Source organism: Chrysemys picta, chromosome 20 (assembly GCF_011386835.1).
Source record: "Chrysemys picta bellii isolate R12L10 chromosome 20, ASM1138683v2, whole genome shotgun sequence".
NCBI classification, from domain to species: Eukaryota; Metazoa; Chordata; order Testudines; family Emydidae; genus Chrysemys; species Chrysemys picta.
Genome location: NC_088810.1, coordinates 12691724 through 12712228, shown reverse-complemented (window position 1 = coordinate 12712228; position 20505 = coordinate 12691724). Strand labels below are relative to the sequence as shown.

The 20505-nt window shown below is 45.3% G+C and overlaps 1 protein-coding gene across 4 annotated transcripts in view; it reads right to left on the bottom strand.

Annotated features, from left to right (window-relative positions):
• Positions 1 to 20505, bottom strand: part of LOC101941125 (uncharacterized) — a 54154-nt gene that overhangs the window by 21586 nt on the left and 12063 nt on the right. For 3 of the 4 annotated variants that reach the window (XR_010594110.1, XR_010594109.1, XR_010594108.1), the window contains one exon: positions 7899 to 19383. The exons of the other annotated variant lie outside the window; for it this stretch is intronic. The gene's annotated coding sequence lies outside the window, so the exon portion shown is untranslated. The remainder of the gene's footprint in view (positions 1 to 7898; positions 19384 to 20505) is intronic. 4 annotated transcript variants of the gene reach the window in all.

The window sequence follows — 20505 nt, the reverse complement described above, 5'->3', positions numbered from 1 at the left end:
CCTACACACCACACAACAAAAACACCAACCCAGGAACCAAACCCTGCTACAAATCCTGGTGCCAACTCTGTCCACATACCTATTCAAGGGACACTATCATAGGACCTAACTCCATCAGCCACACCATCCAGGGCTCGTTCACCTGCACATCTACCAATGTGATATATGCCATCATGTGCCAGCAATGCCCCTCTGCCATGTACATTGGCCAAACTGGACAGTCTCTATGCAAAAGAATAAATGGACACAAATCTGACATCAGGAATCATAACATTCAAAAACCAGTAGCAGAACACTTCAACCTCCCTGGTCACTCAATAACAGACCTAAAAGTGGCAATTCTTCAACAAAAAACTTGAAAAACAGACTCCAACATGAAGCTGCAGAACTGGAATTAATTTGCAAACTGGATACCATCAGATTAGGCCTGAATAAAGACTGGGAGTGGATGGGTCATTACAAAACCTAAACTTAATTTCCCCAATACTAATTTCTCCCTACTGTTACTCACACCTTCTTGTCAACTGTCTGTAATGGGCCACTCTCTTACCACTTCAAAAGTTATTTTTCCTCCCTTGGTATCCTGCTGTTAATTGATTTATCTCATTAGACTGACCTCACACTTGGTAAAGCAAGTCCCATCCTTTCATGTATTTATACCTGATCCTGTGTTTTTTCACATCGTGCATCCGATGAAGTGGGTTCTAGCCCACGAAAGTTTATGCCCAAATAAATTTGTTAGTCGCTAAGGTGCCACAAGGGTGCCTCGTTGTTTTTGCTGATACAGACTAACATGGCTACCACTCTGAAACCCATCAGGGGCTCGTTCACCTGCACGTCTACCAATGTGATATATGCCATCATGCGCCAGCAATGCCCCTCTGCCATGTACATTGGCCAAACTGGACAGTCTCTACGCAAAAGAATAAATGGACACAAATCAGCTGTCAAGAATTATAAAACATTCAAAAACTTCAACCTTCCTGGACACTCAATTACAGACCTAAAAGTCACAATTCTTCAACAAAAAACCTTCAAAAACAGACTCCAATGAGAAACTGCAGAACTGGAATTAATTTGCATACTGGACACCATTAAATTAGACTTGAATAAAGACTGGGAGTGGATGGGTCATTACACAAACTAAAAACTATTTCCCCATGCTAATATTTCCTCTACTGTTACTCAAACCTTCTTGTCAACTATTCGAAATGGGCCTATCACTACAAAAGTTTTTTTCTCCCGCTTAATTGGTCTCGTTAGAGTTGATATGGCAACCCCCATTTTTTCATGTTCTCTGTGTGTATATATATATGTATATATCTTCCTACTGTATTTTCCACTCCATGCATCTGATGAAGTGGGTTTTAGCCCATGAAAGCTTATGCCCAAATAAATTATTAGTCTCTAAGGTGCCACAAGTACTCCGAGTGCTAAAACTGTTCTCCCAGGTCCACACTGCTTTTTTAGCAGCATAGTGTCCTGACTGTCTCCCCACAGCTGGAATGAGGCCAAGTCTCATACACACAAAAAGTTGCACTGCCTTTCAAAATAAGCCCAACCCATTTCAGAGGGAGAGGGTGGGTATGTTTATACAAATCCCATAATTTAAGTAATAATATAAATACACATAATACTGTCTTATTGTAATAATTTTATTGTGTAACTTAATGTTGTATGCAGCAAAACTAGATTTCAGACATAAAAAAGGGGCAGGGGCAGATTTGGGGTGGGGTATGGATGGGCATCCCCCCCACACACACCCCAAAAAAGGCAAGCCTCAGACAGGCAGCCTTAGGGCTAGTCTTCACTTACCGGCTGGTCCGGAGGCACGCAATCGATGTTCTGTGATCGATCCCGGAAGTGCCCACAATCGGCGCCGGTACTCCAGCTCTCCGAGAGGAGTACGCAGCGTCGACGGGGGGAGACTTCCGGCCGCGTCTGGACCCCGGTAAGTCCGGACTAAGGTACTTCGAATTCAGCTACGTTATTAACGTAGCTGAATTTGCGTACCTTAGTCCGAAGTCCGGACTAAGTGGGGACCAGCCCTTAGTTTGCAATATAAGGAGTTCTGCAGAGGAGACAGGAGACTGCTCCCAGTTTGAGCCCCTGAGGCAGGGAGTCAAAATTTGGTTTATAAAGAGAGTGATTACAGGCGATTAAGATAAGACAGGCCTGTTAGGATGTTTTCTAAAGTTAAATGATCTGTTCCAAGCTTGGTGAACCGCAAAAAGTAAGTAGCCCAAATGAGTTAGCAGATGTGATTGCAGAGCCATTGGCCATTACCTTTGAAAACTCATGGTGATCGGCGGAGCTCCCAGATGACTGGAAGAAGGCTAATGTAGTGCCCATCTTCAAAAGAGGGAAGAAGGAGGATCCGGGGAACTACAAGCTAGTCAGCCTCACCCAGTCCCTAGAAAAATCATGCAGCAGGTCCTCATGGAATCAATTTTGAAGCACTTAGAGGAAAGGAAAGTGATCAGGAACAGTCAGCATGGATTCACCAAGAATTCACCCTAAACCTAACCCTAACCCTAACCCTAACCCTAACCCAAGTCATGCCTGACTAACCTAATTGCCTTCTATGAGGAGATAACTGGGTCTGTGGATGAGGGGAAAGCAGTGGATGTGTTATTCCTTGACTTTAGCAAAGCTTTTGATACGGTCTCCCACAGTATTCTTGCCAACAAGTTAAAGAAGTATGGGCTGGATGAATGGACTATAAGGTGGATAGAAAGCTGGCTAGATCATAGGGCTCAACGGGTAGTGATCAATGGCTCCATGTCTAGTTGGCAGCAGGCATCAAGCAGAGTGCCCCAAGGGTCAGTCCTGGGGCCGGTGTTGTTCAATATCTTCATTAATGATCTGGAGGATGGCGTGGATTGCACCCTCAGCAAGTTTCCACATGACACTAAACTTGGAGGAGTAGTAGGTACACTGGAGGGTAGAGATAGGATACAGAGGGACCTAGACAAATTAGAGGATTGGCTCCAAAAAAATCTGATGAGGTTCAAAAGGACAAGTGCAGAGTCCTGCACTTAGGACAGAAGAGTCCCATGCATTGCTACAGACTAGGGACCGAGTGACTAGGCAGAAGTTCTGCAGAAAAAGACCTAGGAGTTACAGTGGATAAGAAGCTGGATACAAGTCAACAGTGTGCCCTTGTTGCCAAGAAGGCTAACAGCATTTTGGGCTGTATAAGTAGGAGCATTGCCAGCAGATCAAGGGACGTGATCATTCCCCTCTATTCGGCATTGTACTCATCTGGAGTACTGTGTCCAGTTTTGGGCCCCACACTACAAGAAGGATGTGGAAAAATTGGAAAGAGTCCAGCAGAGGGCAATAAAAATTATTAGGGGGCTGGACCACATGACCTATGAGGAGCGGCTGAGGGAACTGGGATTATTGAGTCTGCAGAAGAGAAGAATGACCTGTAAACAGATTGGCATTAAAGAAGGTAACCAGGTAGAGAGGGGGCGTTACATTAGGAAAAGCTTTTTCACTAGGAGGGTGGTGAAGCACTGGAATGGGTTACCTAGGGAGGTGGTGGAAGCTCCTTCCTTAGAGGTTTTTAAGGTCAGGCTAGACAAAGCCCTGGCTGGGATGATTTAGTTGGGGATTGGTCCTGCTTTGAGTAGGGGGTTGGTCTAGAGGACCTCCTGAGGTCCCTTCCAACCCTGATATTCTATGATTCTATAGGGAGGGCTCTGAGTTATTACAGAGAATGCTTTCCCAGGTAGCTTCCTGGTGACTCTTGCCCACTTGCTCAGGATCTCACTGATCACCATATTTGGGATTGGGAAGGAAATTCCCCCCAGGTCAGATTCATAGACTCATAGACTTTAAGGTCAGAAGGGACCATTATGATCATCTGGTCTGACCCCCTGCATGCTGCAGGCCATAAAACCGTCCCTACCCCTTCCCTGGACTCTGCTGTTGAAGTCCCCAATCCTGTTTTTAGTGACTGCAATCGGCAGAGACCCTCCTGCTAGAGATCCCTGCCCCATGCTGCGGAGGAAGGCGAAAAACCTCCAGAGGCTCAGCCAATCTGCCCTGGAGGAAAATTCCTTCCCGACCCCAAATGTGGCGATCAGTAAGACCCCGAGCATATAGGCAAGAGTCTCCAGCCCGACCCCGTTAGCCATTATACTATTTACCCACCATTGCTTGGCTTTCCTTGACTACTATGTTTTACCATTAAACCATTCCCTCCATAAACTTATCTAACTTTATCTTAAAACCAGACAGGTCCGTCGCCCCCACCGTTTCCCTCGGTAGGCCGTTCCAATATTTCACCCCTCTGACGGTCAGAAACCTTCGTCTAATTTCAAGTCTGAACTTCCCCATGGCCAGTTTGTATCCATTCGTTCTGGTATCCACGTTAGTACTAAGCTGGAATAATTCTTCTCCCTCCCTTGTATTAATCCCTCTAATATATTTAAAGATAGCAATCATATCCCCTCTCAGCCTTCGCTTTGTCAGACTAAACAACCCAAGCTCCTCTAGTCTCCTTTCGTACGACAGCTTTTCCATTCCTCTGATCATCCTAGTGGCCCTTCTCTGCACCCGTTCCAGTTTGAGTTCATCTTTTTTAAACATGGGAGACCAGAACTGCACACAGTACTCCAAATGAGGTCTCACCAGCGCCTTGTACAACGGAAGCAGGACCTCCTTATCCCTACTAGATATACCTCGCCTAATGCATCCCAAGACCGCATTGGCTTTTTTCACCGCCACGTCACATTGTCGACTCATAGTCATCCTGCGGTCTACAAGAACCCCTAGGTCCTTCTCCTCTTCCGTTACTTCTAACCAATGCATCCCCATCTTGTAACTAAAATTGTTATTAGTCATCCCCAAATGCATCACCTTACACTTTTCACTATTAAATTTCATCTTATTTCTGATACTCCAATTCACAAGCTCATTCAAGTCTCCCTGCAGGATATCCCTGTCCTCCTCCGAATTTACAACGCCTCCCACCTTCGTATCATCCGCAAATTTTATCAGCCCACTCCTGCAATCGGTTCCGAGGTCAGTTATAAATAGATTAAATAAAATGGGTCCCAAAACCGAACCTTGAGGCACTCCACTAGTAACCTCCCTCCAACCCGACAGTTCACCCTTTAATACAACCCGCTGCTTTCTCCCCAGTAACCAATTCCTTATCCACTTCTGGATTTTCATATCGATCCCCATGTTTTTCAGTTTAACCAATAATTCCTCATGGGGTACAGTATCAAACGCTTTACTGAAATCCAGGTATATTAGGTCCACCGCATTTCCCTTATCTAATAAATCCGTTACTTTCTCAAAGAAGGAGATCAGATTCGTTTGGCACGATCTGCCCTTCGTAAAACCATGTTGTAATTTATCGCAATTGCCACTACCCTCCAGGTCCTCAACTAGTTTCTCTTTCAGAATTTTCTCTAACACCTTGCACACTACAGATGTTAGACTAACAGGCCTGTAGTTACCCGGATCACTTTTTTTCCCTTTCTTGAAAATAGGAACCACATTAGCTATTCTCCAGTCTAACGGGACCACCCCCGAGTTTACAGATTCATTAAATATTATCGCTAACGGGCCTGCTATTTCCCGCGCCAATTCCTTCAATATTCTCGGATGTAGATCGTCCGGTCCTCCCGACTTAGCCCCATTAAGGCGTTCAAGTTTTGTTTCCACCTCGGATACGGTAATCCCCCATCCCGAATGCCGCTCTATAGTGGTGCTAGTATCCCTAATACTTCATTGGCCTCATTAAACACCGATGCAAAATATTCATTAAGATATTGCGCCATGCCTAGATTGTCTTTAATCTCCTCTCCGGCAATAGACTTCAGCGGTCCCACTTCTTCTTTCTTTGCTCTCTTCCTATTGGCAGATTGGCAGAGAGCCTGTTTGTTTGGGTTTTTTTACTTCCTCTGCAGTATGGGGCATGGGTCACTTGCAAATTTAAACTAGTGTAAATAATGAATTCTTTGTAACTTGCAGTCTTTAAACCATAATTTGAAGACATAAGTAACTCAGTCAGAGCTTAGGGGTCTATTCCAGGAGTGAGTGGGTGAGGTTCTTTGGCCTGCGAGGTACAGAGGTCAGAGTAGATGATGATGATGGTCACTTCTGACTTCAGTAAGCGTATCTGAGTACGAATAGACATTACAATTTTAAACCTAGCCAGTGTCCCTTAAATGATTTGCCAAAAGATGTCAGAACTTGTTCATATTAGAGCTGAGTGTGTGTAGTATTTAATTTTCTCTCTTGATCTAGGAATTAGATACAATCCTCCTCTGAAATAATTTCTAAGTTATTATCTTTAAAAAAAAAAAAAAAACCTAGAGTTTTGAGTTGCCTAGGTAGCCCCTGGAATCATTGTTAAAGTAGTGCCCCTCCTCCCCCAAAAATATCTGAAGTGGCGCCCCTGGGCAGGCATAGAATTTGCCCCCTCTCACGCATGCCCAAATATAGAAGTCAAACTATGCCTATGGGTAGGGGAGTGGGACTTGCATGCAGCATCTTCTCCCCACCCACCCTGCAAGGAGCTCAGTGGGCTTCCACGCACTATTTCCCTGCTGCAGCATCCCACTCTGGGGAAGCTGTGGCTCCCCCTGGCCAGCTGGATTTCACTGCCTCCTAGGGTGACCAAATGCCCAGTCAAAAAGGAACTCTGGTGGCTCCAGTGAGCACCATTGGGGGTCGTTAAAAGTCTGGTCCACGGTGCAGCGGGGCTAAGGCAGGCTCCCTGCCTGCCCTGGCTCTGCGCAGCTCCTGGAAGCAGCCGGCACATCCGGCCCCTTGGTGCAGGAGCGATCAGGGAAGCTCCAAGTGTCGCCCCCTCCCAAGCATCAGGTCTGCAGCTCCCATTGGCCAGGAACTGCAGTCAATGGGCATTGCGGCGGCAGCGCCTGCACAGCTGCTCCTGCGCCTAGGAGCGAGGCCGGACATGCCAGCCACTTCCAGGAGCCACACAGAGCCAGGGCAGGCAGGGAGCTGTGCCGCCCACCGGAAGCCACCTGAGGTAAGAGCCACCCAGCTGAAGTCCACACACCAAACCCCCTCCTGCACCCAACCCCTGGCCCCAGACCCCGCACCCCAACCCCCGTCCCTAGCCCTGAGCCCCCTCCTACATGCAAACTCCCTCCTGGAGCCCGGACCCTGCAACTTCTCCTGCACCCCAACTCCCTACCTCAGCCCTGAATCCCCTCCTGAACCCCAAGCCCCTCATTCCCGGCCCACCCCAGAGCCCAGACCCCCAGCCAGAGCCCTCACCACCTTCCCCACCCCAAGCCCCTGCCCCATTCCAGAGCCCCCTCCTGGGATGCAGAGAGCAGAGCTTTAACTTCACAAATACCCCCCCCCCCCAAAACATACACCAATGCTCCATCCCTCTTCTCCGGGCTCCGCACGCTGCAAGCAATATACTCCCAGAGGTCACCCTCAGTCATGACCCAGCATCCTCTGCATCTCATGGCAGGCTGATGCCCATGGGTCTATGCCCTAAAAATCTTCAAGCAAATAGTGGATGTGGAGCTCATCCAATTATGGCAAGGTGCCATCTCATACTGTGGGGGCAGGAACAGGGTAGAATTGCCCATTGAAGTGTTTTTAAGCCTCGAACATACGGTGATGGACAAATAGGCAAGGGGGACTGCAGTCCAATGGAGAAGAATCTGCTCAGCTATCAACAGTTTCCTTTGCTGACATACAGGCAGCTTCCAGGCTACGGGGCAGCCCTGCTCACAAAGGCAACGAATGCACCTCTCCTAGTCATTCCCACACCCCACTTCCTTTCCCAGCACACAGCTCCCCAGAAATAAGGGAAAGCATCTGCAACACTTAACAGTTCCCTAGGCAGAAAGGCAAGCAAAGCAGACCCAGGAAAAGACACTGCCACATACCCACCCTGTCTGAGACTGGGCCTACCAGCTCCATCATCACAGGCACAAGGGAGGGTGTGGTCGCTGATCACTGTCAGGGGATCCCAGCTGTGGCTGCCCCCCCGCCAGCCGTTCCAGCTCCCAGCAGTGCCTGCTAGATAACCCACTGAAAACTGGCATGTGGTCATGCTGAACGGCCAGCATGACCTTAGAAATAGGTGTCTAACTCACTGTGCTGAGTGATGAGACGCATGTGCCTCCTCTGCTCAGGATTCACAGATACAAAGGGGGATGGAGTTAGAGGGCTATGGGGAAGCAGAGCTTTATGTGCACTGGCTGCTGAGGTCCCCTCTCATGTCCAGCTGGTCACCACAGGCAGCACCACTTTCAGACATCATATAAAGGCCATGCTATGTCCCCAGTGTGGTCTGTGCCCCAGCACCATGGCAATTCCACAACCAAGAGCAAGGGGATTGCTGGAGGACACGAATGGGGGTGGGCAACATAGTGACATTGCAGCACAAATCTTTCCCTGCAGGAAAAAGTAGAAATTAACTTTCATGGGCAAGTACACTGACCAGTGAGTGGGCAGCTGAGTCTCAGAATCGACCCCTATCTGAAAGGGACAGCAGCTATCATCATCAACTGACAGTGACTTTCAAGAACTAGAGGCCATGATGGGGGAAATAGCAGGGGTAAGAAGGGAGCATTCGAGATGCCTGCAACAGGTGCTGGTGCGTTTGGACCTACTGATGTAGGAGGTGCACAGGAACACTTGCTTCCAAGTTGGGGTGCAACTGCCATGTCCGCCCAGAATATCAGGCTGGACAGGTGGCATTGTAGTTTTGATTTGAATAGCCAATGCAGTTAAGCTAATGGCTACCCAGAATCAGGACCCATGCCTTCTTCCCAGTGGGCAACTTGTGCCAGCATGGTCTCTGGGCCCTCTGCTTGGTTCTGCCAAGGACCAACTACATCACGAATCCCAGGCCCCTACCTATTCACAAATGGAGCCTGGCCCAGCCATCAAGCCTTTCCACCCTTCCCAGATTCTTCACCTTCACCCTCCTCCTGTGCCCTCGTGTGTTCACCCTATCCCACTCGTCCTGTCACACACACACCCCGTGGAACATGGGGCAACAACCTTTTCAAATGATAAAAGTGGGACACATGCAAGAACCCCTCTCCATGCCTCTGCTCCTGCTCCTCTTCCCACCAAGGCCCCACGCCCCTGGTCAGGCCAGAAACTGGAGCTGAGCCCTGGTAAGAGCCGCCCAGGGAGCCTGGGCTGCTGTGGGGAGGCTCAAACGCTCCACCTGCCCTGGGTACGGTGCTGAGAGTGCCCATGTGGAATTTCTGTAGTATTTTTATGAAAAATATGTGACTCGGTTTACCCACTCACTTTGTATTGTTACCACTGAATCTGAAAGGGTTAATTTCTTTCCTGAAATAGGGCCATGGCTGGGAACTATCAAGGACTGTCACCATATGAATATTTGCAGTGTTGGTGTGGTTGTGTTAGTCCCAAGATAATAGAGAGATGAGATGGATGAGGTGATATTTTTATTGGTCCAACTTCTGTCAGTGAGAGAGACAAGCTTTCAAGCTTACACAGACGTGAAGAGCTCTGTATAAGCTCAAAGCCTTGTCTCTCTCACCACCAGAAATTGGACCAGTACAAGATATTACCCCACTCACCCTGTGTCTCTCTCTAACTTATGAATGGAAATACGTTGGTAGACCAAGGTCAGGACATTAACTTTTAAGGACTGGCAACCAAGAGGAGCAGCACACATGAAAGCAGTGTGACTGCAGCTTGCCAGAAAGACTGGAGGTGTCAGGACATGGTGTTCAGAACTCCTGGGCAGTGCGGTGGCAGAGAAATGGAATCCTGGATACACTGGACTACAGAGGCAAGATGTTCTGCCAGCCAGGACATGCACGTAAACTTGGCTTTTCCATTTTAACCTAAGAATTCTAAAACACTGAATTCCAGTTGGCTCATAAATGCTGACTTGTTCTGAAACAGCCATCTTGTGCTGCTGCAAAACATCTGCTGGGTGCATCATTCCCAAAGGGGTAAAGTCTTTTTACAAGGGTTCAAGTTCTTTTGGATTTGTTGAAAGAGCCATGGTGAGAAACAGTGGCTTTGAAGCTAATGACTCCGTTTTGGAGTAATGGCCTTTGTGCCTCATCCTTATAAAAAGTGGGGGCCACTGAACAGGGCTGTGATGCTGGGGAAGGGATAGCTCAGTGGTTTGCGCATTAGCCTACTAAACCCAGGGTTGTGAGTTCAATCCTTGAGGGGGGCCATTTAGGGATCTGGGGCAAAATCAGCACTTGGTCCTGCTAATGAAGGCAGGGGGCTGGACTCAATGACCTCTTGGAATCCCTTCCAGTTCTATGAGATAGGTATATCTCCATATATTATTATTATAAAAAAGAAGGAGATTGTCTGCTAATGTTAGTACCACTGTTCAATAATTGTGATAAATGTTGTACAAAGGTCACCTTGTAAGCTATCATTGGAAACGTTATAATCTGCTAAGTATTATTAGCCTGTTTAAATGTGTGTCTCACCACTGTGGACTACGTTATGAAATTTTACTGTATCCTTGTTATTAAACATGTTGTGTTCCTGGGTAACAACCACAAGACAGATTTACATCAACACTGGCCAGCCATGTGCTGCTGGGCCATTAAGGAGAATTAGCTCTTCCAGTGGGCCCCTCCTGAGGATGCCCATATAGAGAATGGAGGCTCAGTGACTTAGCAGGGCACGTAGAACATGTGATGCATAGCTCCATGTTTGAGCCAATATTTTTCCATGCACATTGACTGGGGTATAAATTGGAGATGGTGACATCAGCCCCTTGCCTCATCCTGCTCCACATCTCTGGACTGTGATTTCTAACAAACGGGAGCTTTGAACAATGGACTGAGAACACCAATATTTGGGTGAACCAGAGAGATTTATTGCAAGCTAGCAGATTTAACTTCACTGCCATTATCCTGATCTACAGACTCTGAAATCAATTGTAATGCATAGGATTCATTTTAACAACTCTCTTCTCTTTTAGAATCATAGAAGATTAGGGTTGGAAGAGATCTCAGGAGGTCATCTAGTCCAACCCCCTGCTCTCCTTCCTCAGAGGTTTTTAAGGTCAGGCTTGACAAAGCCCTGGCTGGGATGATTTAGTTGGGAATTGGTCCTGCTTTGAGCAGGGGGTTGGACTTGATGACCTCCTGAGGTCCCTTCCAACCCTGATATTCTATGATTCAAAGCAGGACCAACCCCAACTGTAGGAATGTGTTGCTCCCTAATCACAAGCCTTGAAGAACGGCAAACTGTTCCCTTGGCAATGAGGCAGGAGTGACCTTGTTCTAGCGCCTGTTTGGGAAACTTATTTGGCTGATTTGATTGTTTCCTCGCAGCTGGCATTCACGCGCTCAAGAGATGGGTTTGTTATCTTATGTGCATGTATACTGCCTGGCCTTTTTATGCGCAGGAATGTAACCACTAAGAAGTGTTGTAAACAAAGTAAGTAAAGAATAAAAGCCCCAGGAAAAGTTCCTGGAGGTAGAGGGGCTTTTCGGCTACCACAGACCTGGTGTTCTGTTTCCTTTCCTGCGTTGTCACCCCAGCTGGTGACCCCGACGTGATAACCCCCTACTCACCGGCTGGATATGCCGAGCGCGCCCGCGGCTGTTTGCCGCCCCTTATTCGTGAGTATGGGGGGCGAACTTTCCAGTGCCCAGAAGGAGCACACAAGAGAGTTCAAGATTACACGGCAGCGATCATGCATCGTTGTCCCGGTTGCTCATATTGAGGACCCCCTAAGGGAAATAGATCGCCAGTGCCCCTGGTATCCGGACTGCGGGTCGGTATGGCTTCTTGACTGGAAAACAGGTTGGAAACTTTGAGGGCATAGAGGAAGGAAAGGAGTAAGTAATTATAGGCATGGGGATTTCAAATCCCCAGGATGATAATTGGAATGGTAAAATGTGTATGAGACAGAGTTTTTGTACCAAGGTGCAAAGCTCTCCTTTATTCTGCAGAATAAAGCAACTCCTCCTTATCCCTGTCTGGCTGTTATTGGCTCTCAGCTAGGTGGACCCGATATTTTGGTAACAGTTTCTGGTGACTCCGCCGGGACTCTCCTGGCTCGGACATTGGACTCCAGACGGCTGCGGCAAACTGGGAACGGCGCCAACGGGGTGTTTCGCCCCTTTTCTCTGCTTCACCACAGCCCCTGGGGTTCGTGCTCTGATAAGGTGAGTCCTAATAGGATAAGGAGACACTCTCTGGTAAAACCCTCTAAGGATAGCTCTTTGAATTATATGTTAAGTAAATGGCCTTTACCCGGTGTTCAAAAAGAAATAGTTACACCTTGTGTAGAAATTGATGTGGCTAGTGTTGTGGAAATTGAATTGTGGAGAACATGTGCAGTATATATTGTAGTAGAGGTATAAGAAATGCAAACCTACCAATATAGGTTGTGTTGTCTTGTTCAGATCACTGTGTGTTTGAAAGCAGGAGTTAGAAGTAAAAGGCAATCAAAAGTCCGGGAAAGTTAATTGTGTCCCTTTTTAAGTAAGAATCTTTAAGCCGTGGATAGCTTTGGATCTGGAAGCAAGCCAGAAAGCATCTGTATTAATGCAATTTTCTAACTAATAAGGTAGTAGCCACTGAAACCTGGGCTGCATATGAAACAAATACAAGGAAATATGTGGTAATTCCTCTGTTTTGCCTAAAATCAACAAGAGTATGTGTAATAAAGTAAATATTTTAAGTAATGACTGACTGCCCAGAAGGGGTAGACCTCGGTTCTTTTGTCTTTCAGATCATCAGAGAAAACGGATGCCAGCTGAATAGCATTCGATGTACCATGCATTTACTGGTACAATAGGAATTATTTTTGTGTTCTTTGTCCTGTCTTGTGATGTTTGTCTTGTGGCCAGAATTGTTGGATTTAATATTTTCATAGGACAGTCTAGCTCAAATTTAAATAGAAGGGTTAAATGAAAAAGCAGATACTTGTTTTATTCAACTTGGAATACAAAGTGTTTGGATAAATCAGGAAAATGTGATATACTAAAGTCTGATATATTTGCTTAAGTAAGAAAAAGAAACTTCATTGGCCAGATTTTTTAATTGAAAAATTGTTGTTAAAATTTGCATATCAACAGTCTTTGGAAACAAGGACATGGAAGGTTAACCCACTCCCCATATTGCCCATGGGATCCTTCTGGCTACCTCAGATTTCCAGCCAGAGGGCTGGGGAGGGAGGAAAGCGATTGGACACCAGAGGTTGTACCAAGTGGACTCCTCAAAAGTGGGTGTGCTTGTCTCGGTTTGTTGCTCCAAAGCTCTGTAATAAAGTTATTTTACTGGAAGAGTGTACATGGCATACATTGAATAATAAGACTAATGTACTGTATAATGGCAATGTGTATGCGTTCATTGTTGGAAAAAAGTGTATAAGTGAAGAGTGAAAGTTTCCTTTGTAGGTTAAAAGAAGCCGAGAAAGGGAGAAGAGGAAAAAGCACGGAATGAGTTAACTGAGGAAAAAATAGCTAGCAAGCTCAGTCCAAAGATAAGACCTGGCTGACAGCCACGAAAAGGGGGGGCCTGAATGTGCCCAAGCAACTGAGATCTGCAAAACACTGCCAGGCACTAATGAAATGTGTTAGGTTTTTTTTTTCACAGATAAAAGAAGTGCTACCCAAAGACCCTAGCAGCCCTGCCATTTATTGAAACAAGGAAATTGAGTCTATGTAAAGTCCATCAACGAAAGACTGCTTTGGCTCCACACTGGAAAGGCCCTTTCCAAGTCCTGTTAACCACCAACACTGCTGTGAAGTGCCAAGGACTGCCCACCTGGACCCATGCTTCTCACTGCAAAAAGACCCCTCCACCTGGAGAGGATTCTCCAGTTGCTGATAAGCCTATTTCTCCTTCTAGCTCTGCTGTGTCTTCTGGACAGCAGGAAAAAGAAAGAAAGGAAAAAGGAAAAAAAGACAAGGTGAAGTGCTAGTAACCTCTCCCTTGTCCACTGACAGACCTACTGTTGCTTTGAATTTTTCTAAAAGACACAAAACCATTACAGGGTGATGTGCTAGTAACCTCTCCCCTGTATGATGCTAAACCACACTGTTTCAGGAAAAGAGAAGAAGGAACACTTGCTTCCTTGAAACCACAAAGTCCAGGAATTCCTGACTACAAGAGACATTAAGAACTGACCCTGGTAAAGAAACAAAGAATTATAACCTGGAAAAAAAGAAACTTGTGGGACCCATGCTTGGGAACGTGGTATTGATTGGATTTTGGGGTTTATTCTACAGGCTGCGCCCTGTGTTTTGGATAAGTCCTTCAGTATGTATTGCCTTCCCTAATTGGATTTTAAATGATAAGTACCAAAGGCACCTTGTTGCCATTGCCCCTGCCATCTCCTCTATTACACTATTACCCCAGTAACACATCAAAATACAGACAATGACCCAGAAGTTGCTGACAGAGATGGTATTGAATATCACTGAGGCTGGGAAGGCATTGCAGTGGGATCTAGCATGTTCAGGCTTGGCCCACTGCCCTTACAGACACATCAGGAGTACCATCTGATCTGTGGCCATGGAGACATACTTGGAGACTTTCTGGGTGGAAGTGTAGACGTTCTCAATGCTCCTTCCAAGCATATGGACCGGTAAAGGGGGTGTGGCCTCCCACATACCAAATCCTGCCGGGTCCATGGGGAGGATGCATGTGGGATTGAGTAATTCACCAAAACATCTGGGAAATTAAACTACCTGGTATGCCCAGTTAATTTTAGTCAGTGCTCCTGGGATTACACCTGACAGGACACTTACTCTTTTAAGCTAATGATAGCTGTGTGTATGTTAAAGCCTCCACATTGCAAGACATACATTTTAATCTCATTACCACTGCAGGCAATCATATTATTTACTGGCCTGCAGATAGAGTTTTTCAAGTAGCCCTTAGGTTCCAGGTACCCTTTAATTGGACTAGTTTAGTACCTGATAGATTTCAGAATTTGTTTTCACTGTTACCAGAGATTCAGAAAATCTCTGAAGTACAAGGGCAAATTCACATGCTTTAAAATATATATTAAGTTGAAAAGTATGCTTTCCAGACAGCTTATAGAGTATCCATTTTATGTACTAAGTAGGATGTATTGTGCTTTATGATTAAGATTGTACAACAGCCCCATTATATTATTGCTATGGGAATGTTATTGCTTGTGTTGCTATTAGTTAGCTTAGGATTATGTTATCATTGTTGTAAAAGACGTAATAATAGTAATACCTTTCATGTTTATGCTAATCATGCATTGTCATTACATCCAATCAGAACCCCTAAGATTGAAGCATCTGATGTAGAATTTGAAGTCCAGGGCTTAATGCAAATAGAGATTTAAGAATATTTGTTGTACTAGAAGTACAAAAAGGGGGGGGTCGTGGAAGCAGAGAAAGAACTGTCAGAAAAGAACTGCTATGCATGACAGTTTGTTAGCAAGAGTCAGGCTAACTGTAACCCTGATAACGCGAGATTTGTAGAAGCGAGGATTGTGTGAGGCGGGTGAGAAAGTACTGTGTGAGAAGTTATTGTGACCTTGTATAGATAAGGTGTAGAAAACCTTGTGTAGATAAGGTCTAGAAAATATTGTATGTTGGCAAGAGTCAAAACAAGTAAGGAATTAAGATATCAAGATGGCCTATGTATAACGAAATGCAGCTGTCCCTCATTATTATTTTTGTAATGAAAGGTATAAATGCAAAGTTTGTTAAGTACCTGCCTTGTTCCTGTTTGCAAACCATTCAATTTGCAATAATAGAGTATTGATTAGGTACAGCTTTATACCCCCTTTGTAGCAAATTATGCTAATAATACTTGTGCCAAAGTAGTTAATTGTTTTACTTACAAACCCCATGGGGGGTGTTTGGCAACTGGTCAAGCCATATGGGATTGGCGTTTTGCTTTGCTGTTTTGTTTAGCGTATACCCAATCTAGTGGCATTGTGTATGCTACCCTGCGAGAGCGCTTTGTTTAAACACTGCATCTATAAAATAAAATAGGGGGGGATGTAGGAATGTGTTGCTCCCTAATCACAAGCCTTGAAGAACGGCAAACTGTTCCCTTGGCAATGAGGCAGGAGTGACCTTGTTCTAGCGCCTGTTTGGGAAACTTATTTGGCTGATTTGATTGTTTCCTCGCAGCTGGCATTCACGCCCTCAAGAGATGGGTTTGTTATCTTATGTGCATGTATACTGCCTGGCCTTTTTATGCGCAGGAATGTAACCACTAAGAAGTGTTGTAAACAAAGTAAGTAAAGAATAAAAGCCCCAGGAAAAGTTCCTGGAGGTAGAGGGGCTTTTCGGCTACCACAGACCTGGTGTTCTGTTTCCTTTCCTGCGTCGTCACCCCACCCAACTAAATAATCCCAGCCAGGGCTTTGTCAAGCTTGGCCTTAAAAACCTCTAAGGATGAAGATTCCACCACCTCCCTAGGTAACCCATTCCAGTGTTTCACCACCCTCCTAGTGAAATGGTGTTTCCTAATATCCAACCTAGACTTCCCCCACTGCAACTTGAGACCATTGCTCCTTGTTCTGTCATCTGCCACCACCGAAAACAGCGAGCTGCATCCTCTTTGGAACCCCCCCCCCTTCAGGTAGTTGAAAGCTGCTATAAAATTTCCCCCCTCACTCTTCTCTTCTGCAGACTAAATAAACCCAGTTCCCTCAGCCTCTCCTCGTAAGTCATGTGCCCCAGCACCCTAATCATTTTTTATGTTAATAAACCTTTAGGTTTTAGATTACTAAAGGATTGGCTACCAGATCCTGGGGCAAGTGGCTGGTTCTTCAGGCTTAGAAGAAGCTAATCTCTGATGAATTTTGGTTTTAATGGCCTTTCATCATAAAGTCCGGTTTGTCTGGGTGGTGCATGAGGGACTAGAGCACCTGAAGGGAACTGTCTGTGGCTTCAAAATAACTGGCAGAGTATTTTGGAAGCACATATTTGTTACTGGCTTGGTGAAATCTTACGTACCCCAGCAGTTTGGGGTACACACCCTGTTTTCTGGCAATCTGACCTGAGACTGGTGCTCTTAGCCATGTCCCACAACAAGCAGTATGATAGGGGCACACTCCTAGAGAGATGGTATAAAGATGTGACCAAGTGGGACTTTTTTTGTACTATTTTTATGAGTCCTGTGTGTGCCTCACTTTCCCCTTTTTACCTAGTGGCTGGAAAGAGACTGTTTTCTCTTGGAGCAGGCTAAGACACAGGTTTGAAGGCACCTAGCAGCCTGGGACTAAATAGGTCATTGGAAAGGGACTGGCTGGAAACCCCATATCAGTGGAGAATCCATGAAGACAATGCAAATCCAATCACTAGAACATTGAAACCCAGCGACCAATGACCATGGATTGCCCCACCTCTCTGCAGGAAGCCAAGCAGCTTTTCCCCAGCTCGGGAACAAAAGACTGGAGAGGTGTGAGATAAAAGCTGGCTGCTGGAGCCTGTCAGGGTGCTCTCACCTGGAGTCTGGCCAAGGAGGTCAGACAAAGAAAGAGACAGAGATTGAACCAAGGGCTTCATTACAGCTTGGTTGGGCTCTGGGCTATGCCTTCATTTCTCTACGCAAACCCAAGGGCTTCCTACGCTGTGTTCCAGATGACTAATAAACCCTTCTGTTTGGACAATGCTGTGTTAGTGTCACTGAAAATGCTGGGTGAGTTGTATTGATCCCTGAAGAGTGGACAAGTCTACCTCAGGCAATGAACAGAACTCAGGGTGTGAAGCAGGGGTGCTGAAGGCCCAGAGGTCCAGTCTAAGGAGGTGGTGAAGCTGCGTAGCTGACCCTGGTGGAAGAGACCCTGAGGGAGCCTGGCACACTGAAGGGCATCCTCCTAGAGACTGTTCCAAAGCAGGGCCATAGCAGTGATCCTGTGGATCCGTGACAAAAGGTCAGGGGCCAGCTTGTCCTGTGGATCCATGACAATGGACCTCACAATGCAGAATTAATTCAGCTATGCAGCACTTAGATACTACAATGATGGGCACGCTAAAAACCATCTGAACAATAGAAAAATAAATCTAATGCACAACATTTATCTTCTTTTTACTCTCCTGTGGCTGTTCAGCATTATACATGGCAGTTGAGGGCATAAGAACAGAGAATAAAGTGGATAGTGGATAACGAGGTGTTCCTTGGGCGCTGGCAGGGGGTTGTATGCTGGTCTTGGTCCCAACCTTCAGTATCAAAAGAAAACAATAACCCTAAATAAAATTATGTTGTTAATTAGTATAACAATAAAGTTGTTATACTAATTCCATGGCAAGATTAAAATCTGGGAAAAGAAAAAGCCTGAAGTAGAGCAACCGTTTTCCATACTGCTGATACTGGGACTACAGACTCCTTTGGACATAGTTCAGCATTTCTTATGGGCTGGCACGGTCTCAACTCAGCGTTCACATCTGAGATGTGGATGTTGGTGCCTGTTTCCCGAATGGTGTTGCCAAGAGTTTCTCTGTTTTGATAAGTACGGATGAGTGTGGCTGGTTAGGGTATATGAGCCCTCATCTCTGTACCCATCATGACCACCTCACATTCATGAATGGTGGTTATTCATTTCACAGGTAGACAGATGTTTTCGCAACTTGGTACGACTGGCACCAATACGATGGAAAAGTTATCTCTGATGAAAAACGTACTGATGTCCCATTGAAAATGGGAACTTTTGTGCTGATAGTGGAAACCACTCCATTTCAAGTGGGGTGACCAATTTTTCAATATTGCTCATCAGTTGTGGTTTCTTTTATATTTTGAAAATTGTTAAGGATTTTGGACAATGTTAAGATTGGAATTGATTGGTAAGAAAATTTTGCCTTATTTATTAAATACTGAACTTTTGCTATTTCTTGGATGTGTTAACAGTCAGAACTTCGTATTCTTTGTAACACTTCTCTTTGCCATTCTGAGGTAAGAAGAAAGCTTCAAACCTAGGGACTACTTTCCCTAAGCCATAACGATTCCTACCAACAAAAACATTAACTCCTGGATAGCTTGGAACTGACTTTGGTGGAACAGAACCAAATGATCCTTCCTTCCACTCTAGCACTTCAACGTTATCCTCATTTACCAACATTCTGAAGTTTGAGGTGCGATGTTCTTGATCAGCATTGGAATAGTAACAATATGGACCTTTACTTTCATTGAAAAACCCAACAGAACATCCTGCCTCTGCACAGACATAGTCTGTGCGAGATGCCTCCTCATTCCAGATGGAAACTGCCCCCCTTGGAACTGACCCTTCCCACTCAACCCATTTCAGGTGTATGTGGTCATCAAAAATGATCTGGCCCTTGTTCTCTGGAGGTGTTTTGCTCTTCTCCTCCTCTGCTGTGTAAGTATTCAGTGCAGAGGCCCCTTCCTGGAGGCTGGAGATCAGGGATGGTGCAGCATGGTTGCTGTTGTTTCCCAAGTCTAAAATGAAAAAAATGTAAAGCATATGAGTGGAATTTCACATTTCCAGTCTCTCTCTCTCTCTCTCTCTCTCTGTGTGTGTTCTCTGTTTAGTTGGGTAATCAATGCAGGGATGAATTTCCTACTGTGGTCAGAAGATTTGCTGGTATAGAAATGATCAGTATTTTGGTAGGGTTGCTGGTTACTTTGGTGGTAACCTTTCACAAATTACACTAATCATCCAAGCTTATATGGAAAATCTCAGTTTCCAAAAGGTTCCTATTACCGCTTTCTCTATGAGCACCAGACAGAGTGATGTACTGCACAAAATCTAATGGAAGGCTGGTGGACTACACACCTACTGATATCCTCATTTCTCTTCCCACATACTCTTCTGTCATGAAATCCTGTCCCCATAAAGTCACTGGAAAGATTCCTATTGATTTCACCCCTGTTCTCTGCTTAAAAATGGACCCTAGTTCCAATCCTTAAGAAATATTCACTTTACAGGGGAAAGCACCTATTTTTTTATATTGCGTCCTTACAATCTGAAGATTTACTTAATACACAGAGAGACACTGCTGTTCCATTAGCACACTGAACAAAGATAGAAAACCACTATTTAGTATTATAGGTATTTGAGACACTAAAATGATATTTTAACAAACTCTTTAGGACTTAAGCACCTACCCTTGTATAATGAAACCACACTGTACATATAGGGCACACTAGCTGCATGTCTTCATGCTATTTTATTTATAAGGAACAATACAATACAAGATATACAAAGGACCTGATCAATACAATACAAGATATACAAAGGCCCACTGAAGTGAATGGAAAGGTTCCCACTGACTTCAGTGAGCTTTTGATCATGCCCAAACAGATTTATTGCACTAAATTCTGGCCTGACTTCCTACTGCTCTTGTAACCATAGATTGTTGATAGCCCTGGTATCACCTGAATGCCACACATCAGTTTTCCAACATTTGCAAAGTGTTACATTCTGTATGATGTGTATAGAATACTGATTAAACTGATTTAGAAGTGTGGTGAGAGTCAGAAAAATCACTGTAAAATGGCACTGTGGGCTTCCCTCTTTATTGTCTCAGTTAATTGATGGTCACAGAAGAAAAAGGTGTT